The sequence below is a fragment of the Lycium ferocissimum genome, chromosome 1 (assembly GCF_029784015.1).
Source record: "Lycium ferocissimum isolate CSIRO_LF1 chromosome 1, AGI_CSIRO_Lferr_CH_V1, whole genome shotgun sequence".
NCBI lineage: Eukaryota > Viridiplantae > Streptophyta > Magnoliopsida > Solanales > Solanaceae > Lycium > Lycium ferocissimum.
In genome coordinates this window covers 9,259,408-9,267,171 of record NC_081342.1, presented here as the reverse complement: position 1 = coordinate 9,267,171, position 7,764 = coordinate 9,259,408, and the positions used below count along the sequence as shown (strand labels likewise).

At 36.6% G+C, this 7,764-nt stretch overlaps 1 non-coding gene across 1 annotated transcript; it reads right to left on the bottom strand.

The window, feature by feature from the left end:
- Window positions 1-1,724: 1,724 nt before the first annotated feature.
- Window positions 1,725-1,816, bottom strand: LOC132031830 (small nucleolar RNA snoR116). Its single transcript, XR_009408355.1, has one exon. It is a non-coding gene; the product is annotated as a small nucleolar RNA snoR116 (small nucleolar RNA).
- Between the last annotated feature and the right edge of the window lie 5,948 nt (window positions 1,817-7,764).

Here is a 7,764-nt window from a genome sequence, read left to right as displayed (position 1 = left end):
CTAGTTATTTGTGACTCAAATATAATAGTAATACGAATAATTTTCACGTTTTAAAGAACATGAAAATTATTACTAATAGTTGGTATATATAAAAATAAATACATGACTTTTTATTTATAATTTTAATTTGTCTTTTAAAAATCATATTTTAATTGCGAACATAGTTTACAAGAGGTATTCTAGTTCTAGTGAAAAAGGTGTAAGTATTTGATATAGTTCATAATGTTTAGGCATTATTAACTGCGTCCGGCATTGGATTTCAGAACGTCATAAATCGATTTCAAAAGAAAATGGACTACTTTTATTAAGGGGTGAAAATCATTTTCCACCTTCAATTTTATTTTAAAATTAGCTGACTTACCCAATTTTGAGTAATTGACATAGTTTACCTCCTATTATATGCAATATCTATTTTTTTAGCCTATTAAAATAATTTCTTTCTCATTGTTTAATTTCTAAAGGCTAAAGTCATCGACAGACCCCTGAACTTGTCCTGATATTCCATTTAGATCCCCCAACTGAGACGTTGACCATCTAGACCCTCGAACATAAGTTAAACTGTGTCATTTGAACACACCGTATTAACTTGGCACATGCATGCAATACACTGCTTTAAAAAGAGCGTGAGAGAGCAAATTTTTCCTTTTTTAAAATTTTTAATCATTAAAAATTAATTTTAAGAAAAAATCTATTTAAATAATTAAAAAAACTGAAAAATCCAACCCATCCTCTCCGATAGCCCACTTTGCCACCGCCACTGCCGCCGCTCCACTTCAAAACCTATTTAAACAAATCTCCGACGAAAAACGACACCGTTTTTTTTAATTATTTAAATAGATTTTGAAGTGGCGGCAGCGGCGGTGACGAAGTGGGCTAGGTTTTCAGATCGGAGAGGATGGGTTGAGTTTTTCAATTTTTTTTAAATAGATTTTAAAATTAATTTTTCTTAAAATTAATTTTTTTTTGTTGACATGGCTTATTTTGATTGGTCTATTTTTCCATGTCACAACAAGTATAGCTCTCACACCACACTTGATCTGGACTGTGTTCAAATGACATAGTTTAGCTTGTGTTTTTGAGGGTCCAGGTCAACGTCTCAGTTGGAGGGTCTACATAAAATATCAAGACAAATTCAGGAGTCTGCCGACAACTTTAGCCATTTCTAAATAAACTTGATTAGATCATAAAAGGTAACTTGACTCTCATGTCTGATTCACGATGAGATAAATCTTAATATACTCATTACTTGTACCGCTAAAAGTTTGGGGACGTATAAATCATCAATCCAATAGACTGCAGCATTTGCATTTATGAAGCTTACTTTGAAAATTAGTTCTAACTGAAATAAGTTCCTTTTTTTTTTCTTTCAAAAAACTATCCTTGTGCTTAGATCACTAGTTTTTTTTTTTTTTTACTTAGATTGGATAGTTCTCAAAAAATGAAGCTTGAAAATGCAGAGTAAAAACATTCAAAATAATATCAAGGTAAATTTTACAAGTGTAGAGGCATTTGAATGCACAAGACATCTTTAAAAAGGAATGCTCGTGCCAGAATATCCGCCCCCTAATTTTATTATAGGCAACGTACAGCGCTAAATACGCTATGAACAAAGCGTATCAGAGACTCTAATTTATTGCCTTTACATCATAAAATCCATAAGGTAAAAAAAACAATTAAAGGAAGAAAAAAAATGAAGTTTTCTGGAGTTGTTAAGACTAACAAAGAGGCATCAGAGAGTATTAATTGTAGTTGCATCAACAAGCATAATGAATATGCTTTCAAAGTTTGATGGTATAATTTTTAGTCATCACAGCCTCAAAAATTTAGATTTAGAAATTCAAAATCAGAAGAAAAAACAAAAAGAGATTAAAAATCAGATGATAAGGAAATGCAAAAAGCTGGATTAATACAAATTGAAGGAGCTATAAAAAAGCTAATGAAAGAAGAAAAGGCGTAGATGAATATATACAGTGTGAGAGAGGCGAGGAAACTCAGCAAAACTCTAATCTGGAGGAGGATCTACGGAAAGTACCAGAATGCCCTCGATGGGTTAAAAGTTCAAACCCGACGAATTAGCTCAATTTTCTTTATTGGGTTTTTGTTTTAATTTTTTATTTATGCGCTGAGAGTTTCATGCTTTCATGCCTTATCAGCTCGTTTGGCTTAGCTTATAAGTTGTTGAAAACAGCCGGGCAATTCGCAGGATTGCCCTTCCTTTGGGATGGTCTTTAGTTTTTGCCCCCTCAAAATGTTGGTCTTTAATTTTTGTCCTTCGCGTTGCAATCCTGAGCTTCGCATAGAAATCATGATGTTATGGGTTCGAACACCCGCTCAGGCATAAATTTAAAAAAAATTCGCAAAGCAAGGCTTAGGTCGCGTGTATACCGGACCCGGCATACACTTCTTAAGGAATAACTAAAGTTATGCCAGACCCGGCAGAACTATAAGTTCCGCCTTATAAGGCAAAGTTTATGCCTTAAGGAAAAATTCTGCCTTAGGTATGCCTTAACTAAAAGTGTGCCCCATAAGGCGGAACTTTTCCTTAAGGCATAACTAAAAGTTTGCCTTATAAGGCAAAGTCTATGTCTTAAGGAAAAATTATGCCTTATGGGACATACTTTTAGTTATGCCTTAACTAAAAGTCTGCCCCATAAGGCATAACTAAACTATGTCTTAAGGAAAAGTTATGCCTTATGGGCAGACTTTTAGTTAAGGCTTAACTAAAAGTTTGCCCATAAGGCATAAGTCTGCCGGGTCCGACATAAATTTGGTTATTCCTTAACAAGTGTATGTCAGGTCCCACATACATACGACCCAAGCCTTTCCTTGCGATTTTTTTTAATTTATGCCTGAGCGGGGGTTCGAACCCAGAACCTTAGGTATAAGATCATTTTTCAAGCGAAGGGCAAAACTTAAAGACCACACCAAAAGAAGGGCAATCTGCGCAATTTTTTAAAAACAGCTTTTTTGAGTGTTTGACTGGCCAGCTTACAAGCCATTTTGTGCTTAAAATAAGCCCAAAAAAATAAGTTGGCCCATTTGGCTTAACTTTAAAAAAGCAGCTTATAAGCCTTTTTTTAAGCTAATCCAGACAGGCTCTATATCAAACTTCAAATTCAAATGATTATGAGGATAAAGTTTGCATTTTTACCGGCTTATACATGGTAATATTAGAGAATTTACCTGTTCAAACTGGTTGTGTTTAATAGACTTGAAAGATCTTTATAGGTTTTTGGTTAATCCAGTCGCGGATCCAGGATTATAGGGAAGTTCAAAAAATAAAAATGCAATGATTGGATTTTTGGAACACCCTAAACCACTGAATCAACCTCTTCTCTCGTGTTTAGGGTATTCAAAACCTGTATATGCATATAAAAAATAAAAAACAAATACCTTCTATATACAGTTTAATTTTTTACCAAGGGTGTTTGGGTGAACACATTCGCGGGCCCTAGATCCGGCCCTGGTCCTTGCCTCCAAAACCAGGGGAGATGGGTTGTTGTGGCTATGTTCTTATTTCTTGCTCTTTTTTCAAGTTCCGTTGTCTTTTACTCACTCTCATGTTTCTAATTAGAAACTCTAAAATACAGTATTAAAATCTCAATAATTGTCAATTTGTCATTACAAAAATATATAGTCCCCTGTGTGGCTATGTTGTTTTTGTCTTTTCAAGACCCATTGACTCAACTAGTAGAATCTCTATTCTCTAGTAGCCTTATTGAGCAGGTAAATTATAAAGGACAATAAGTCAATGACAATTGATAGAATACAGTTACCTGACTCTTTAGAGAGAAACAAGGTCATGGAGAGTTCCCTTATGGCCACAGTAACAGGTTTTTGAGGAATCATTTCAACCGTTTTTGGGAGGACTTAGTTATATTGCCTTGAGCTACAATTTTGTTAATATATAATAACTGGATTGTAATTTATCTACATCCTTAATTTAGGTGAGTTACCTTTTTTGGTTTGTGTATACGGGTAAAACCGAGGATACAGGCACGCTCGATTTTCCGTTGTCATGGTTATGCTCGGTCACAATACGACCGTCTCACAGGGAACGAGGCTTCGAGTTCGGGCCGGGATGAGGCGATAAAGGAAGGGCGGTTGACTGCCATAAGGAGAAGACCGAAATATTCGCCCTTAACCGGATAATTCGGCGTCCATCTCGGTAAAACAATTTGTCACGATTTATTTTCTTTATTTAGAATTGTACTAGGGTTGAAACTCCTCTACTATATAAAGAGGAGGTTCTCATCCATTAAATGTCACACCCTTAATCCGATAGGGTGTGATGGACACCCGACCCTTACCTAGGGCCGAGCGAACCCGCTGCCTCTCGTGACACTCATAATCATATTGGGCCCTCATAGCATAACATAAGTACATAATGAAAGACTTTCCGTAAAACAATATGCTTTTTTACCTTTCTCGAATCAAATAAAATCAGAACATATAAAACTTATAATACAATGCGTAATAATACATCGGCTTACGTAGCCGCTTACATAATCGACATCTTATACCCACGACACGTTCGCAAAGTCTCTAACATGGAACATGATACCATAACATAATATGCGACTCGGCGGCCTCCGGGAGAAAATGGAGCTCGCCAATCCCGCTAGAACATCTTACTCGCTAATATCTTCGACTCATTTGGGTATACTGCGCGGCATGGCTTGCGCAGCCACGAAGAAAGGGGGTCGATGCGAATATGTATATGCGAGTATGCAAAGCAAGAATACAGTGAACAGGATCATAACCGAAGTAAAGAGTACGGAAAGTGAATATAATAGCCAGAATGCCAAAATGCTTAGCTTTCTTTAAAAAAACATTTCTGTCTCATACACACGGAAAATCAAACAGATCATATGAGCTGACATTAACCGATGTGGGATTCGCCTAAACCAGTGCGGAATTTGCCTCGCCACTGGGTTTGCCCCACCACCGGTTCCGATACCAACTGATCATAATCCAGACTATCAAAATCACATATCATATGCACACAAAACGTGTCCCGGCCCTCTAGTGAGGGACTCGGTAAATAAGACCATCATATGCATGTCAATTATCGGAAATCATATGCGAGTTACAGAAAACATGTATAATAATCAGAATATCAAAATGCTTACTGAGTAAAATGCAAATCATGCATAGGCTCTTAGAATATGGTCGCCCTCCTGACATTGGCGCCATAACACATCATACTCCAGAAGTTTTCATATCTCCGTATCCCCGTCACACAGACATCATATATACCACGATGGGCCAAGGGGCGCGGCGTACCACACATCATAACACCATTATCCACGGTTCCCGGCCAAAGGGGCTCGGCGCGAACCGGGACACGTCATACTCCGGAAATATAACATAATGCGCACGATAACAACGGCCCCGGACTCGGCGAAGGAAGTAACAATAGTGTGCACGAGCGAGTCGTGAGAAACTATATGCAATTTTTAAAAACCATTTTCAAAAATGTAATGGAAAAATCAAAACAAGCTATCATTTAAAAGTCGGGACTTAGTCATGTCAAATACCTTTCGGACGATATTCGGGAACGTATCAAATATCCTAAGCATATCAAGAAACCGTAGGAACCATAGCCATACATCAAATCAGTTCGAGCCGTCTCGGAAAGTTACAAACATTATTCACTTTAGGACTTTCTACAAACATATCGAAGCGATCCGAGCCTTTCTGTGAAAGTTACGAACGTTCGTAGTTTCGGAATCGTTTGAGAACAAAACTCTTTTGAAAACGAAACCTTTATGCAACTTTTGAAATTTAATTATACAAGTGACATAAGGACCATGATTTGACCACATTAAGAATACGAATATCAAGAAGCCAATAAGATTCATAAACATGCTCGGATCACCAAAATAGAGTTACCTCGAGATTCGTGTCATAACTTACTTTCAACTAAGACATGCCAAAGAAAGAAAGGTTGAGCTTTACATACCTTAGCCGCTTCCTAAGCTAATCCAAACTTAAGTCTTGGCTTCTCACGATCTACAATAATGTCATTAAATATCAACCATTAGCCATAACACTTGAGAATCCAATTCCAAATTAACACTTTGTCTATAAAAATTTCGGCGATTTCCCCTATAACTTTAACATCCACTAGAAATTCAACTAGCCAAATCAACAACAACCAAACCAACAACCATACTAACAATATACATAAGTGATTCAAAACGCGTTCTAACATTAATAATTCCCTTCTACACAATTCGGCCACATTTCATTTATATTCAAATAAACTACATACGATCAATTCAATACCAATGCTCGTATATTCGATTACTAATCCGCAACCATTCACACATTATTTAAGAACATTCCAAGCAATCCATACAATATTCAAAACAACCCAAACAATAGGCCATTCCACCCGAAATCCTTCAACTACGTTAGGAATATCAATAACACATTTTCTTCTTCCAAATTCACAAACTATATCGACAATTCCATACGTTAGCATTATCATTTCCATCAATACAAGAAATCACATTACAACCACATTAGCTTCCAAACAGCCCACACAATTTATAACTCCATTTAATTCATTAAACCTTCATTTTGCATCACATAATCCATAGCAACAACAAGCAAAATATCAAGTAAATTTAATTCATTCCATCCACACCAAGGCAGCCCCTATTCGGCCACCACACCATTACCCTCAACCTTATGAATTTCATTCATTTCTTCACATTACAACATGCTCAAAACGTCCATAACACATGCAAGAAAGGGTTGAACCTTACCTTTTCCCTTCAATCCCTCTTCTCGGCCAAGATTCCATTTGCAAGAACGGATGGTTTTCTTGTTCTAACAACTACTCCGCGTCGACGAGGACCTCCCAATTAGTAGGAAAGCATGAAGAAAATAATTTTCTTGATCAAGCTTTCCATGGCACCTTGTTCGGCCACCATGGCCGAACTCTCTCTTCTCTCTCTCTCTCCATCTTTCTTGAATTTTCTTGGCTTTGAAAAATAATGAATATGTCTCATATCTTCATCACTTATGCATATATATATAAGCATGGCACATGGCCGGTCATGTGCCTCTTATTTTCCTCCAATTTTTCTCAAATTTTCTAGAATTTTCTTTAAATTATAAAAGATGAATTGTAGTCTTGCATGATCATGAATTTTACACATATATACATACATGACCCCTACAAGTATGAAATGAACACATGGCACCCTTTATGGCTTAAAACAATTGGCCAAGCTAGGGTGGGGCCCACGGCCACTTTGGCCATTTGGCCACTTCATGAAATTCTTTTCCAACTTTTAGCCCCTAGTTTTTCCTTATTCCAAATTTACCCTTAATGCTCCATACCAACAAAAGATGAATATGCGACTCATGCATTCTAGAAAAAAAAAATTATAACCCTGTCCCTAACTTTCCGCCATTAACTCGAACTATCCAAATGTACAAAATGCGAGGTATAACATTAAAGGGGTTGGCAACAAAAAGAAAGAAAGAGTTCATATCAAAAGGCAAAAGAATTACTTGTATTCACCTCCATTTTTGTTCTTGAGTTCATTTCTATTATCCATCGTATACGGACTCAGCATAGAGTATCGACCTCGGTTTTCATACCCGAGGTCAGACTTAATTAACATCTAGTCAGATCTGTTTCCTTATTCACTTATTGGTTTCCCTTGTAATCTAATATCAAATTGAACTTAGCCACATATCTTAGGCATCACGCATAAATTTAATTGTTCCCCTTTTAAGGTTAAA